The sequence below is a fragment of the Zonotrichia leucophrys genome, chromosome 27 (assembly GCF_028769735.1).
Source record: "Zonotrichia leucophrys gambelii isolate GWCS_2022_RI chromosome 27, RI_Zleu_2.0, whole genome shotgun sequence".
NCBI lineage: Eukaryota > Metazoa > Chordata > Aves > Passeriformes > Passerellidae > Zonotrichia > Zonotrichia leucophrys.
This window is the reverse complement of record NC_088196.1, coordinates 4,474,590-4,492,079: the sequence shown is the minus strand read 5'-3', so window position 1 is coordinate 4,492,079 and position 17,490 is coordinate 4,474,590. Positions and strand designations below refer to the sequence as shown.

The 17,490-nt window shown below is 39.0% G+C and overlaps 1 protein-coding gene across 7 annotated transcripts in view; it reads right to left on the bottom strand.

Moving 5' to 3' along the window:
* Nucleotides 1-16,132, bottom strand: part of TANC2 (tetratricopeptide repeat, ankyrin repeat and coiled-coil containing 2) — a 148,889-nt gene extending 132,757 nt beyond the window's left edge. For 4 of the 7 annotated variants that reach the window (XM_064733703.1, XM_064733709.1, XM_064733708.1 and 1 more), the window contains exon 1: nt 15,830-16,132. The gene's annotated coding sequence lies outside the window, so the exon portion shown is untranslated. Of the gene's footprint in view, nt 1-14,764; nt 14,984-15,234; nt 15,376-15,829 lie in introns of those variants that run through there. The other 3 variants (XM_064733706.1, XM_064733705.1, XM_064733704.1) reach the window with 3 other exon arrangements.
* Between the last annotated feature and the right edge of the window lie 1,358 nt (nt 16,133-17,490).

The following is a 17,490-nucleotide window of genomic DNA, read 5'->3' as shown; positions in this document are numbered from 1 at the left end:
AGATGAACACAGGCACCAAAAAACACACGAAAAGCAGCGTGACCTCACTCCCAGCAAGGATTTAAAGGGCATCACGCTGAGAGACAAGCTTGGTACGTACCAGGTACATACATATATTCCACTTGAAATCCGTGCTTCACTCACCCTTTTCCAAATAATTGGTTTTAAAATGCATTTCCTTCCCTGCTACACAGCTCCTCTGTACTCCATCATCCCTTTGCTACCCAAGCCATGTCCTGTTTCAAGTCTTCCTCAGCTCTAAAATATCTTCCACAAAACAACTGAAACAGAACAAAAGCGACTCTTAAGAAAGTTTCTTGGTCTACTTTATTTACAAGTTTGTTTCTATTAACCAAACCACTGAGCCACTACGCCGTCCCTCCATAACAACTGATACAGATCTCAAAAACTCCTTTAAGGTGAAACTATTAAAATACTAAGGGAAAACATAGGAAAGCTGCTAACTAAGAAATCATTTCTCTGCTCTATAAAGCCCAGGCAATTAGGATTACAGTAAATGAAACCTGCAGAAAAAAACCCAAAACTCTTCCTTCTCCCAGCAAGTGTTTGCCTTTGGTTTTCCGGGAATAGGAAATGCATTTCCTCTGCTGCTCCTGCAGGAGAGATTCACAGAGCAACAATGCCCACAAAAAGGAACTAAACTCAGAAAATCTCAACTGAGCCAACACTGAGCCTAAAATTACTCCTTCAGTGTCAAGCTAAGGTCTCTGCTGTTAAAAGGTGACTCTGCTCATGAGTGACTTTTTGTATATAATATAATTATATTATATACAAATATTATAATATTATATTATAATATTATAATTAATAAATAATTATATTATATTTAATATAATATAAATTATTAAAATACTATAATTAATAACATATTATAGTATAGTATAATATATACTATTATTATTATATTATTATATAATAGTATATATTATATAATAATATAGTATTATTATATTATTATATTATATAATATATACTATTATTATAATTAATATTATAATATATTATATTATAATATAATATATACTATATTATTATATAATTATATTATAACTATATTATTATATAAACATAATAATTACTTTTAATACACTAATACACACAGGCACAGACAGTGTGGTTTTGTTGTAGTCCCAATGCTGCCCTATCAGGAAAAACAAGGATTCTTCCACTTGCACCAGGATAAAGAGGCTTCCTCCTTCCCAACACAGTTTGAATCATGTATCAATATGTGACATATAATACAGATTCTGTGTTAGTTCTGGGTAATTTGACAGCAGAGAATTAGATTCCGAACTTGAAATCCTTCTAGGAAGTTATTACTGCTGCAAAATTACTATAATATGACTACTGCAACAGTTAATTAAAAAGATCTGTCACCATGCTCAGGAAAGAATTTTTCACAGGCTGTTTTTGCTACCAGCCCCACCTGCTTTAAGCACTCACACACTCCAATTTACACAGTAAATTGGAATGCTTAGTTGAATCTATGTAAGCAAACTTAAAATAACTACACCCCTGAAGTAATGAAAAGAGGAAGATAAGGAATGAATTTCAGTATTATTAACAACACCCCTTCTCTTTAACTCTCAATTATGTTTGTTTGTATAAAATCATTTGTGTCAGGGCACATTTTATTAGCTTGCTGTAAAACATCTGTAGAAAACTCAGGCAGCAATTAGACAGATTAATGTCTAATACTGAAGAGTAATTTACCCCATTCCCCACTGCCAGCTAAGAAATGCTACTTTGCCCTCCCTAAATGTACTCTTGCTACATTTTTCCAGACTACTGAAGAATATAAATTATGGCTATAAACACATACACATAGAATTTTTTAAGGACTCTATCAAATTGTTAGAAAAAGGGAAACCATCTAAAATTCTCTATTAAAGGTTGAAGTCAACAAGACACCAAGTCCCAAAGACCTCATTACAAATACACATAAACAACACGGTAAATTCAGAAGAACTTGGGGGGAAAAAAAATAATGAGGATTTACCAGCTTCCAATACTCAATTAATAATAATTATTATTTAATTAATAATTAATTTTAATTTTAATTTTTAAATTTATTTAATTAAATAATAATTAATTAGTAATTAAATGTGAAAATCCACTAAACACCCACTGAGAAGATGCTGCTTAGAGCAAAAGGTGACCTGTAACCTTTACTGTGAGGGTGTGTAGAAAAATAACGCTGGTTCGCATTCCAGTTCAGCCTCAAGCCTGCCTGCCCTGCAGATAAGATAAATGCATCTGTAACACCAGGCAGTTTTCATCAGAAAAACACAACTGCATTCCTGACAGCCCAGTCTCAGCAGCACCCACCCCCTGCCCCACACACATAATGCACAATTCTTGGGAAAAGCGCATCAAATGAAATTTAAAATTCCTTTCCTCGCGTTTATTTGGAAGTAATAATGATAATTTTTAAAGCCTTTGATCCAAGGTGCCATGAAAGGGCAGCATATGTGCATTCAAGGAGAAAAAGCAGCTGCACACTGATCCAGCCTTGGTAGCAAGTCACCCCGAGTGCAGCGATCCGTTCTGTTCTAAGGGATGTGGACTGGCATTTGCAGCACAGGTATAAATGTGTCAAAATCCTGTTTGACTTCTAAACCACTCAACCAAGTCAGTCTCAATCTCCAGATGAGCTTTTGTTCTCTCTAAATGTTCCATTAGGAGATTGGGAGCCTTTTTCACACAAGCTTTTCAGAATATATTATTACTAAGTTCACCACTTTTCAGTTACTCTTCCCACCAGCCTATCCCAGATATTTATTTACATGCAATTATCTATTCAGGAAACACATTTACAAGTTCAGAAACATCTCCTTGCTGCTCTCTTCCCTCAATGTCATCTTCACTACCTGAGTTCTCCAATAATTTACTGGCTCATCTTCCTTCACCCTCAGGATGCACAAGACAATAGTGAGAAATGTGATATTTACACACCTGCATCTGCAGGAACAACCCATGGGAACAAAGAAAATAACATTATTGTCACACACAGGGTCATCCTGACAAGCAGGACAACTCAGGAGGGAAAAGCATCCAAGAACGCTGGAAAAAAATAGAGATTGCCATCCCAAAAAAAGATTTCTTTTCAGCCTACTGAAAAGCACAGAGCAGAAGCTGGAGTTCCCATAAAAAGGACTTTTAAATAATAGGGAGGATGACCTGACATCTTTTTGGGAAGCTCACAGGACGAAGGAAAAGCAGATTTGCTCAGGCCAAGGGTGTTTTGAAGGTGACACTGCCAAGTCCTGCACACCAGCACAGGCCGCTGCCCTTTGCAAGAAGAATTATTTCCCACACATTTTTCCTTTATTGCCACACACATGTAAGGTAGAAACACTTTCACAAACTTTTAAACGGTTTAAAACATTAACATTTAAAACAACAGCAGGATGAGGAGGGGGAGGCAGCAGGAGGAAGAGGAAGAGCACAAATAAAGGAAGGAAAACCAAGCTGATGTTCCTCTAATGAGCAACGTGCAAATCTCGTCATCTGATATCTATACTGGGTAAAACCAACTTTTTGGAGGAAAACAAACAAAACACAGTTGAAAAAATAGCAGGTTCTTTCTGGAGCTTTCTTACGATATTCCCACATTTTTGCCTACAGTATTTCTGCATATTATTTAGGAAAATATGTAAGAATTTAGTTTATTATTATTTAGTAAAATATCTGCTAGCAAGCTGCACAAAGATAAAATCCATCTCCTCAAGGAAAATCTAGAATTCCCAGAAGTACACAAGTAATACAATATGAAATCTGGAGATAATTTCCTTTATCTAAAAAGCAAACAGATATAAATATGGCATCTTTCCATCAAATTAGGCACATTAAACATGTAAGTGAAGTGACTAATATTTTAAGTGTTTTTTTATTTGGAAGAAAATAATGAAATTCAATTTTATGAAGTAGTTACACTTTCAATAATCATCTACTGTTTCTGTTTAATATTTTTTTAAAAAATCAGATCAAATCCAACTAGCACAAGCGCTTCAGATAGAACAACTTGACACCAGGAATGAAAACTCAGGATTTTTCAAGAGGGAGAATGGACACAGGGTGCTTTTTCCTGGGCTCTCTCTAGTTATATTTGATGTGAATGATGCGTTACAGAGCATCTTAAAAATACAAACAGACATCCTACACAACAAATTTGCAGTTCCTTTTAATCCCATCCTGCAGTTTACACCCCAACCAGCCCCGCGCCGCATCCTTTCTTACACACAATATTAATATTTATTCCCATTTTCTTGAAAAACTTATCTAGAAATCAGTCAGTCAGCAACTTGTCGTGATTTATAGTTGGGTTTTTTTTTTTTTCCCTAGCTATTCACAGAGAGCCAGAGCTCAGAATATGGAATAGCAGGCCTGCTGCCAGCAGACTTCCTGCGCTGCAAGCCTGAAGCATATGGATAAGCTCTTAATACAATACAGAAAGACACTTCTTGAATGTGGATTGCTGTGCACAGAAGTTCAGCACAAGTGTACAGACCATGAGCAAAGTGCCAGCAGATATAAATCTGGGGATTTATGGCAGAGATGCTCGACAGGAGAGGTTTGTGCTGCCCGAATTCCAGACCCGCGCGTTGCAGCCAGACACCAGAGCACAGGTGGCACAATGTGACATCTGAGAAGGGAAAATAAACACCCACACCCACACCCGGCTCCAGTGCACCCACAGCTCAACAGGCAATCATTAATACTGACATTATTCTGAATATTACATTGCTCTGAAACCGAGGAAAACCAACCCGGTACATAAAAACGGACTCATCACTTGGAAGCTTTGCATGGTTCCTCAGTTTCCAGATAACCAGCTTATGTTACATGATTTAATCTTCCCTTAAAGATTGTTTCATCCAAACTTGGAAAGGTTTTTCTTTTGCCTCCATTTATGAAGGATGTTTATTTGCATCTGATTTTTAGTGGTTATGCTGGAGTAAAAAACCTTGACTAGACAAAAAGACATTCACTTGTCACCAGTAAAGGTGACAGCCAGCTCCTTGTAGGGCCTGATCTGCTTTTTCAGCTCTGCAAGGACAAAAGCAATGCAAAAGTTCATTATAATGGCTTTCTAAGCACAAAATTTTAATTGTAACCAAGCAACATTAGAGAACACACTGTCTACAGTTACATCAGCCATACCATGGATTTGGTTTAGGTGAGTGCTGAAACTTGCCACAAAAAATTAACTAATTAAGGTGACTATTCCAAAATGGAATATCTGACAAACTGTATTTCTTAAGAGAAATAATTTGGTAAACAGATTAAACAACCACACACTTAAAAAATAGCATTTGTTAACTCACTTAAAAAATCTGCACACGCATCCACCAATTTCAACTCAGATTTCTACTCCCAAAGGTCCAAACTACAGTAACACAACATGGAAAACTGACTCAGTGCAAGGATTGGGGGTGTATTCAGCAGGCTTGGACAGAATCTTTATTGACCAGATTTGGTAAACTGAGCTTCTGGACATTTACAAGAGGCAGAATCAGCTTAAAAAACCCAAAACCAAAACGACAAAACCACCACACAAAGAAATCAGCGAAATCAGAGTCCAAAGCAAAGCTCAGCCGGGTGATGAGGATTCCTGCAGCCCTGTGCTGAGACAATGTACACTGACAGGAAAGCAGCTACATCTGCTCAGAAAATCTGATGAAGACCAAAGCCCTCTTTGAAAGCCTGTCTGGGTCTGTGCAGAAAAATTTTCTCCACACTCACCCGAAGTATTGACAGAGTCTGAGCAAGTCTACAACAAGAACCCCCTAAATTTCCCTTGCTCTGTGTACATGCAAATGATATTTTTCAATTTTCAATTTTATTTATAGTGCTGACCATTTTTATTCTGAATAAATGCTGACAAATTAATCTGCTCATACTCCAAGCTTCTAATTTTGTCAAGACCCATTTGAATGTAATATTTCCTTCCTATCCCTGCAGCACCTTGAAAGCCAATGCCATCCACAGGTTTTACTCTCAATTCCTCCATCAGGTTACCAAGCAACCTGCTAACCAGCTCTGCAGCCACTGTACAGCACTCCTGATTATGCCACATCCAACTTTTCAAACAAAAATACCACAAAAATACCACCACACCGAAGTGATTCACAAAGCAAGACAGAGAGTTTTGCAGCTCATTACAAAGTTTCTCTAATTTTAGAGCAGCAATTTGTTCAAGACTAGTTAATAGTGCCAAAGACTGAGATCTTCAGTCCCCATTGGGTAAAGTCTAAATCAAATCAACAGACCATTATATAGCCTTCAAAAAAAAATTCCCCAGTTTCATGGATTCATCAAGTTGAGGCTTACATAATACCGAAAAAAGCCAATTTTTTTTAGTGCCTAGGAGCTGGTCTAGCAGGCATCACAGCCACACTCGTCTGACTTACTCCCCTCACACTTTCTCTCAAATGCCAGCAACTAAAACCCCAGCAGAGCCCCCCACGACTGAAAATACCTCTCGAGCTGGCAAAAATAAATACTTGCATCTCTTTCCCTTTGAAAACGTACGCTGATTTAGAATGACACCATTTGGCCTGCGATCACAACTTGTAACTGGCAAGAACTCCCACTGTTATTACTTTTTGGGATAACTGCTGCCCACACGGTGCCAGATGGTCCCTTCCACCTCTGCTGAGGAGGTGGAGCAGCACTGATGCTGTCAGCATCACAGCTTCTGCACTTTCTCCAAATCAAGGCAGAGATGGTATTACCAGAATGGAGAGAAAGAGGGCGGGCACTTGTGGATCCATCTCCCAAGAACAATAATTTTTTCTTTCATGGTGCCTTTTACGCTAAATCCCCACTCCTGAAGGCAAAGAAACAAGGGGATGCCATGGCCCCCATGCAGGTATTAAGCAAAGGCTGGTGCCAATGAAAAGCTGCTGAGAAAGATTTCAATCAAACACAGAAATTCTAACTGTGGAGATGAGTATCTCATACTAACAACGGGGTGAAGCAGCAGGAAACTGAGTTGGGGTCCTCTAATAGACTGAAAATTAGATAGGAAAATCGTTTGAGTAAGAGGAGAAAAACCCATTAAGTAAGAAAATGGGGAATTTATCCCTCTATAAAATATAAATTATCTATTAAACTAAGATTATGTGGAAGTGCAAACGCTGCTGGGAAAGATAATCAGCATTAGACTCCAACTTATACAGAAAATAACATGAAGGAAGCAGCACACAGCTACACACACAGAATACCTGCCACAACCCAGATCATCCTGCACATATCATAAAAATAAAGTCACATGAAGAACACCAGAGCCTGCACGCTGGGATAAACCAGCAAAATCTGCACACACAGAAAACACAAAAAAAGGAGGAAACCACTTACACCCATATACAAGACTTACTCATTAAGGCATATAAAAAATATAAATGGCAGCAGAGGTGTTTCCTACTGATTGCTTTGTAAAAGCATTTTGCTAAAATAATCTGAACGCAGAAAAATAGCAGCAATCTCTCAAACATTATTGTACCTGCCATGGAAATCGTACAGGCATGAAGGGGAAAATCAAATAAATACCCAAAATACTTAGAAAGAAAGTAAGTAAATAAGAAACTCCCCATCATAAAATACAAATTAACTATCTCTTTTCTCACACTTCTTAATTAATAACAAATACCCAGTGTAACTTGTACTGCAAATAACAATTCACTTATCCAAAATACTTCTTTCATTAATGAGATCATTACAAATCTTAAATTTGAGATCACTGCAATTCAACCATAATTAGCAATTATAGCTGATGTAAGTAAAAATAAGACAAATGAATATTCACCAATAAAGTGAGAAAACTGATGGATTTATCCTATTCATTGTTATTTGGGAATTTTTCCTCAACTGTGAAGCTATTCTGTATTTTAATCTTAAAATTATTCACTGCAGATGAGGGTAGTTCAAGTAATTCAACCATAATTAGCAATTATAGCTGATGTAAGTAAAAATAAGACAATTTAATATTCACCAATAAAGTGAGAAAATTGATGGATTTATCCTATTCATTGTTATTGGGGAAATTTTCCTCAACTGTGAAGCTATTCTGTATTTTAATCTTAAAATTATTCCCTGCAGATGAGGGTAGTTCAAGTAATTCAACCATAATTAGCAATTATAGCTGATGTAAGTAAAAATAAGACAATTGAATATTCACCAATAAAGTGAGAAAACTCATGGATTTATCCTATTCATTGTTATTGGGGAAATTTTCCTCAACTGTGAAGCTATTCTGTATTTTAATCTTAAAATTATTCCCTGCAGATGAGGGTAAAAGATGTAGTTCAAGTAGTCAGCTGAATTTCATTAGTGGTGTGATATGAGCTTCAACTGTTACACACTGGAAATGTGCAAATCTGATCTCTGAAAAGTCAATGGCAGAAAACCAGGACATATGGAAATCTGGATATAAAGACAAATAATTTCAAATAACAAGCAGGCCTCTGCTGTCTCACATGCCATCTATTTTAAAAGAAATTATGACAAATTTATGAATTAAGAACTCAAGGAAAGAGCAGCAAGGTTCGTCTCCATCCTCCCAAGCTCTGGCAAGGCTGGGGGATAATGGCAGACACACTTTTGGTATTTGGGAATGCACAGAGGAACAAACGCAGCTTTCAGCCGGCTCCGCTTTGATCGGCACAGTGAGGTCACAAACGCTCATCAGATGACTTTTGAGTAACTTCTGAGAAATGGGGCGCCATGAATGGAACTGCTTGTGGCGCAAGAAAGGATCATTCATCCAGCCCAGGTCCTCCACTCCGGACATACCACTGGATTCGTCCTCATTAAGTACAAGTGAACAACTAATGAGCAACAAGTTGCTCCAAGAGTCTGGAATTGTGTGGCTGAAAAGATCTCTCACAACAAATCCCCTCTGCAGCCAAACAGTGAAATCCACAGCAAGGCTGCCCTCACCCTGCAGAGCTCCCAGGCTGCTCAGGAAGATGCTCCTTCGGTCGCAAATATGTTCTTTACATAAATATATAAATAACAAAAAATATATAAATAACATAAATATATAAATAACAAAAATATATAAATAACATAAATATATAAATAACAAAAAATATATATAAATAACATAAGTATATAAATAACAAAATACATAATATATAATACTATCCTATTATAAAAAATTATACTATAATAATAATAAAATAAATAGAATAATAAATAAATTATTAATTATAAATACTATATATTAGTATTTATATAATACTAATATTATATAGTATTTTTACTAGTATTTTTACTAGTATTTATATAATACTAATATTATATAGTATTTTTACTAGTATTTTTACTAGTATTTTTATAATAAATTATTAATTATAAATAAATATAAATCTAAATATAAATATAATAATAATAATTATAAATATAATAATAAATATAATAATAAATAAATTATTAATTATAAATACTATACATTAGTATTTATATAATACTAATATTATACAGTATTTTTACTAGTATTTTTACTAGTATTTTTATAATAAATTATTAATTATAATATATTTAAATATAAATATAAATATAATAATAAATAAATTCTTAATTATAAATACTATAATAATAAAATAAATAAATAATATAATGCAAAAAATATATAAATATATAAATAACAAAAATATATAAATAACATAAATATATAAATAACAAAATACATAATATATAATACTATAATATTATAAAATATTATACTATAATAATAATAAAATAAATATAATAATAAATAAATTATTAATTATAAATACTATATATTAGTATTTATATAATACTAATATTATATAGTATTTTTACTAGTATTTTTATAATAAATTATTAATTATAAATATATTTAAACATAAATATAAATATAATAATAAATAAATTATTAATTATAAATACTATATATATTTATATAATACTAATACTATATAGTATTTTTACTAGTATTTTTAGTAGTATTTTTATAATAAATTATTAATTATAAATATATTGAAATATAAATATAATAATAAATAAATTCTTAATTATAAATACTATACATTAGTATTTATATAATACTAATATTATATAGTATTTTTACTAGTATTTTTATAATAAATTATTAATTATAAATATATATAAATACAAATATAAATATAATAATAAATTATTAATTATAAATACTATATATTAGTATTTATATAATACTAATATTATATAGTATTTTTACTACTATTTTTATAATAAATTATTAATTATAAATATATTAAAATATAAATGTAAATATAATAAATAATTAATTATAAATACTATATATTAGCATTTATATTATACTAATATTGTATAGTATTTTTACTAGTATTTTATAATAAATTATTAATTATAAATATATTTAAATATAAATATAAATATAATAATAAATAAATTATTAATTATAAATACTATATATTAGTATTTATATAATACTAATATTATATAGTATTTTTACTAGTATTTTTACTAGTATTTTTATAATAAATTATTAATTATAAATATATTTAAATATAAATATAAATATAATAATAAATAAATTCTTAATTATAAATACTATAATAATAATAAAATAAATATAATAATAAATAATTAATTATAAATACTATACATTAGTATTTATATAATACTAATATTATATAGTATTTTTACTAGTATTTTTATAATAAATAATTATAAATATAAATATAAATATAAATATAAATATAAATATAAATATAAATATAAATATAAATATAAATATAAATAAATTCTTAATTATAAATACCATAATAATAATAAAATAAATAAATAATATAATACATAAAACACATAAATATATAAATAACAAAAAAATAAATAACAAACACTGGTAAGAGCTGAAATGTCAACATGCATGATTCATTGCTGCCTTCATTACTGATGCCAGCAGCACTCTCCCAGATTACTTCCCTGCCATCAGCTCACACAGCATCACCCTCAGCGTGCAGGGGCCTGCCTGTGTGGGAACAGTAACATGAACTCACCAGGATCCTCTGTGTGTTCCTCAAGTATCTGCATCTGCCTCTGCCAAATCAGCCCTTAAAGATTCCTACCTCAGGTTACTTCTTCAGGAAAGCTAAATAATCCTCATCTCTACCATGCAGCAGGATGGATGGGAGAGGAAGAGCCAAAAAAAAAAAAAAATCTGCTCAAATTTTAAGTTCGAAAAAGCAAAATTTTTTAGAAAATAAGCCCTGCGCTCAGAGCAGGAAAAAACTTTGCCAAAGTGTTATAAAAATTACTAAGGAAGCAAAGTTTGCTTGATGCAGAATACATATGCTTGATGCAGAATACTTTGCCAAAGTGTTATAAAAATTACTAAGGAAGCAAAGTTTGCTTGATGCAGAATACATAGAAACCCAACTATTACAAAGATTTTATAAAAGCCATGAACAAGTAATGATTCCTTCAAAATCAAATAATGATGCAACATGGCACAAACCCAAAGCTGAGTCAAAGAAGCACACGGTACTTTTTATGTTTTATCATTACTAATTAATGCTTTCTTACAGAGTATTTTTCAAGATAGAGTTTCTCATGCCACGGTACAAATTCTGTTATTTGATGAATTTTGGAAGGATAGGGAATAAATGCTACCCAGGAAGAAAGCCAGGCTGCTCAGGGGACTCAACAGATTATTGAAAGATTTCTCTTCCTGAGGAGCTGAAACTCCACAGTCCCCACACAGCACCCAGAACATACAGCACCTTTATTCACAACCTAGTAAAATAACTTCTGCTCTCTCCTCAGAATCCCACAGGCAATTCCATGCCAAATTCCTCTTCAATGTGTCCAGCATCCTTGCTAAACTAGATCCTTTCATCACAGGCTGCTGAAGTAGAAACTTGAAGAACCCAGGGATGGGACAGCTTCACAAGGGTCTAAATTCCCAGTTTTTCCCTTTCAAATAAGTCTACAAAACAAGTGCTATTTCCTCTAAGTAATGTAGAGTTTGCATTTAAAGTAATCACTTTTTAAATTAACGTAAAACAAACAACTGCATTTTAGCCCCATACAATGGGACTGGAACCATTCTAAGGAACATAACCAGAATTTAGTTTTTTTCCAAGCTCATAAAAATCCAGCTGGCAAATAAGCCAGAGACAAATGACCCAGTTCACTGGATCAAGTATTTCCAGGTGCAGCGAGCTCCGAGCACACTAATTTATCTGCAGCGAGTGCAACAGGCACGTGCTCCACTTTCCAGTTAAAATGAAGGTGCCACTCTGGGTTGGCTGGAGCTAATTTTCCTCACAGTCGGAATTTTCCTCACACAGGGCCACGTGTTGGTCAAAGACTTGAACTGCAAGAGTCAAAAACAACCAGTGGGCCCAGTTCTGTCACCAGTGATGACCATGGTAACTTCCCAAAGCCCTCAGTGGCAATGTCACCATGTCCTGTGTCACCACAGAGCTTCACAGTCCTGTGGGTGCTGGAGGAACTCCTAGAGGTGGGCACACCTTTATCACATTGGACACAAAGCACAAAACCTGAAATTACCGATCAGGCTGACTGCAAGGGTTATAACCAATGACGCAACAAAGGCTGCAAATCTATGAGAATCTGTGGAATATTAAATATAAACCACTCGCTTGTTGTACACTCGCTTGTTATCACATTGGAAACAAAGCACAAAACCTGAAATTACCGATCAGGCTGACTGCAAGGGTTATAACCAATGACGCAACAAAGGCTGCAAATCTATGAGAATCTGTGGAATATTAAATATAAACCACTCGCTTGTTGTACACCAAAAGGAGCCATTTTAAGGCTTTGTGCAACACTCCAGACACAAATTCCCAACTGGAAACAGCCATTCAGAGAGCTCAGAAAGGACAAACCCAGCCACTCCATTTCCCACCCCTGCATCCTCCTCCTGCCACTTTCAGGCTCCACAGGTGAAGTTCGGCTCGTTGATCTGAAATTAACTCCACAAAATAAACAAAAGCTGCCATTCACACAACATTGCTCTAAAGTTCAACGCAGCACACAACAGAGGGTCCACAACACTGAGGGTGGGAGAACAGGGCAGTGATTCAGCACAGCTTCTTAAAATCCACCTAACCTCATCAAGAAACAACACCCAAAGCCGTCTGCCTGTCTGGATGGCAAAGGAAATTACCTTGTCAAAGGAAATAACCATTGTGCTCGAAAGAAAATTCATCCTCAAAAAGTTGAAAGAATCAATGTTTATACATCAAAGGGACAAGAAACGAGGGTTTTGCTTTTGAAACAATTTCAAAGCAAAAGATTTTTTTTTTAATAGTGCATAATATGGGATTACAGGTGTTAGCAGGCTCTCAGCTGATCTCATGTTTAACCACCTCTAGAAAAGGGAAATCTTGATGAAACATAAGAAAGGACATAATCCTTCTCTTTTTCTAATGAGAAAAACCATGCACAAATTTTGGAGAGTCACAGGTCCATTTTTTTGTTTTTCATGTACCAAGGGGTTGTTCCAGTTTTCTGGCGTCCCTCTTATTGTTTTTCTTCTGCAGTCTAACAAAAAAGTAAGATATACTACTATGAATTTTAACAAGCATCCTGAAATTAAACAAAATCCAAGACTATAAACTAATGAATACACAGCATAAATAACATAAATGTGTCACAAGCAGGCCTGGCATCAAAGTGCTCTTCTGGAATTACATATAAACTTACACCTGCAAAACTCAAGAGTAAACAGTGCATAATGCTGTGCATGATACATATTTGGGCCTTCAACCATTTGCATTTATGGTCATTAATATTAATAAGCAAGAATTTGCAAGCAGGAAGTTAGGGATGCTTGCCTGTAATGTATTAAAAAATTCATCTTGCAAAAATTCCCTGCACATAACAGGTATGCTCATGGATTTCTCAACATTAACATATATACCACTGGTATTTCTAAAGGTTTAGCTGAAAGTAAATCTAGTGCATGCAACCTGAAATTTAAAACAACCCAGGAGCTCACACACGATCATGGGAAAACCGATGGAAAAGACAGAAAGATGAGAACAAGAGAGGAATTGCTACAAGGCAATCAATACTGATAAGGAGTTTATTTTATAAAATTATATTAGTCATCCAGCTACCCTGAATATGTAAGCAGTAATTCACACAGTAATTACAAGTCTACATGGCAGGCCGGCATGCTCCAACATCCCATGGCCACAGCAGAGATCCAAACAGGATACAACCCTGCCACTCCAATGGAATTGGGGTAAATTTGGAATACAGTCTTTCACTGTGTAGGATGAGTCACTACAGAAAAGAAGCACAACTCTAGTTTGTTTATTTTCTTAGAAGCCCAAAAGTCCTAAAAGCCACAGACCTCAAACTGGCTAAGATAGTCTTTGCCTAAGCACTGCTGCTGTCTTTCCACCAACGGTTTGTTTGCAGTGAAAAAATGAGATTTTGATTATGGCCAGTGGCAATATATTGTATTTTCTTCATTCAACCATAGGTCTATCATGCATTTAATAAGTAAACATTCCTCCACACCAACTGCCCATAATCTAAGGTGTCTCTCACCACACAGTAAAAAGCCTCATGTGACCGTACCCAGCAAATCCTCTTCAAAAACATCCTCACCAAAAGGCACTTATTACACCAGCTCCTTTTTCCTGTTTTATTCACGCCTTAGGAACGGATGTTCCCAGGCGCAGGTTTGGAAATTAAATTCCGAAGATTAAATAAGGAAAACAACAACCTTTAGCATTCTGCAGGAATCATTCCACGCTCCAGCCTGGGCAGGGTCTCCTGGCCATGTTGCTGCTCTCCATCCACAGCACTCTTGCAGTATTTCTTCTTCTCCTCCCAATCCAACATTGATTTGCCTTCGCTCCTATACCGCAGCTATGTTGCAGCGCTAATTAGCCTCCATAATTTATTTAACTTCTCCAGCTATTTCATTCTCCTTGCACTATTTCCACCTTGATAAAAGCCCAAAACCCACACCGCTCCATCACTGCCTAAACCAGCTCGCCGCAACTTCCCAACACAAACAGCGATGAGAATCCGCCTTTTCCACCCAAAACACCCATCCGAGCGCCGTCTGCCTCATCATCATCATCATCATCATCTCGCATTGCTTTTTTGCATTTTAGCCCCCACCGACCAACCCACGCGTGTAACGGAGAGCCACAGCGTGTGTCACTGGGCTCCGCACGCCTTACTCACCGCTCCGAGGGCGCGCACGGAGCGGGTTTAACCCTCGCGGCGCCCGCAGCGGCGGGGGCGAGCCCGGTGAGCGCCCGCATCACGTGCGCGGTACCTGCGGCACCTCCCGCTAAACGCGGCGCGAGGGACGCGGCCTCGCTGCAGCCTCCGCCGGGCCCGAGGGGATGGATGGGGCGGAAAAAGCGCCCATCGCTGACCCCCGCGCGCCGCTTTCCCCTCAAACAAAACGGTCGGTTTCCTTCGCGAACAAAACAGTCAATTTCTCACTGAAGAAATAGAATTTTGGGGCAACTCGCTGCTCGCGCCGACCCCGCCTTTCCCGGCGCTCGCCGCCGCCGCCGCATCCCAATCGAATGAGAGAGGCACCGACAGCGCCGGCTTCCCCTGCCCGGGAAGCGCGGGGAGGAGCCCCCCGCCCCAGCGCTGTTGTTGCGGTGCCCTCGGCCCCGTCCCCCGCCCGCGGGAGGGGCGTGGCGGGGATCGCGATCTCCCCCCTCCAGCCCCCTCCTCACGACCGCCGGGCGTTGCCCCCTCACGGTGTGTCCCCGTCCGTGTCCCACCCTCACCCCTCGCCCGGCGCTCCGCTGCTCCTTACCTGGCGCGGGAGGCTCCCGGCGGCCCCTCACAGAGCGCGGCTGCGCCTCCCTCCTCACCGCATCGCCGGGAGCCGCCGCCGCCGCGGCGAGCGCGCGCCCGAATGGGAGGGGACGGGGGGCGGCCGGTCTCGCCCCTCCTCGGCGGCTCCTTCACCGCCCGCCCGCTACAGCGCCCCCTCCGCCCGTCCGTCCGTCCCTCCGCGCCCGCCGCGGCCTCCTCGGGGGAGCCGCCGCTCCTCCCCTGCCGCTTTCCTCTTCCCTTCCCCCGTTCCTTCGCTCGGTCGGCTCCGAGCTCGCCGCCGCCGCCTCACGGGAGCCCGCGGAGGGCGGGGAAGGGAAGCGGCGCGCGGGCGCGCGCGCTCCCGGGGCTCCCTTACCCACCGCCCCCCATGAGCGCACGGAGGGGCGCGGCCAAGCGCGGATTCGTGACGAGGGCACGGTTATACAAAACAGGCGCGCCACGCTCCTCCGGAGCGCAGCGCTGCTGCCGGCTCCGCGCTGCCCGCATCGCCTTTCCTTCCTTTCCTGCCTTTCCTTTTTCTCCCCACCCCTTCCTCTCCGGCCGTACCTGGCGCGGCTGCGGGAGCCGGCGGGGGATGCGCCTCGCTGACACCCGGCCGGCCGGGAGCGGGGGAGCAGCGCCCGCGCCCGGCGAGACACGGAAACTCTGGGCGCGGGCGGGGGCAGGATCCGCCGGGGACGGGGAACGCGGCCGTGGCCGTGGCCGAGCCACAGGACGTGCCCGAGCCGTGTGCGCTCGCAGCCCGATCTACCCTGGGTTGCCTCCCCACTCCCGGTGGGCAGCAGGTCCAGGGCCTCGCTCAGGTGAGACCCCACCTGCAGAGCTGCCTCTGGGGTCCCAGCAAGGACGTGGACTTGGTGCCTGCTCTGGACTCCCTCCAGCAAGATGATTAGAGGGTGGAGCAGCTCTGCTCTGAGGAAAGGCTGAGAGAATTGGGATTGTCTAGCCTGGGTGAACTAATTGCTCCTTCCAGTACCTGAAGGCAGCCTACCAGAAAGATGGAGATATTTACAAGGACAGGACAAAGAGGAATAGGTTCAGACTGGATGGTCTTCAAGGTCCTGTCCGACCCAAACCAATCTGTGATTCTGTGAGGACATGGCCTTGTTGGAGGGAATCCAAGGAGGCTAGAGGGGTTGGAGCAGCTCTGCTCTGAGGAAAGGCTGAGAGAATTTGGATTGTCCAGCCTGGGTGGCCTAATTGCTCCTTCCAGTACCTGAAGGCAGCCTGCCAGAAAGATGGAAGTATTTACAAGGGCCTGGAGTGACAGGACAAAGGGGAATGGCATCAAACTGGATGATCGTCAAGGTCCCGTCCAACCCAAACCGTTGTTTGATTCTGTGAGCTGCAGGATGGTCGCCCACAAAGAAGGGAGCAGGAAACACTGCTCCATGGGCAGGAACAGGTCTCTGGCAGCTCCAGGCTCTGCCAGGACCTGCACAGGGCCAAGGCACCAAAGCCACCTCTGAGGGTTGAACCTGTTCCTGCAGGTACTGGGCACCGACACGTCATGAGGAGATGGAACACGATGACCCCGGTGCCTGTGTGCTCCTCCAGGTACCTCTGCAGGTGTGCCAACACCCTCACTGACTTCCGCTGCTTCTTCTTAACAAATGACACTTCTGGGAAGAATAGTAC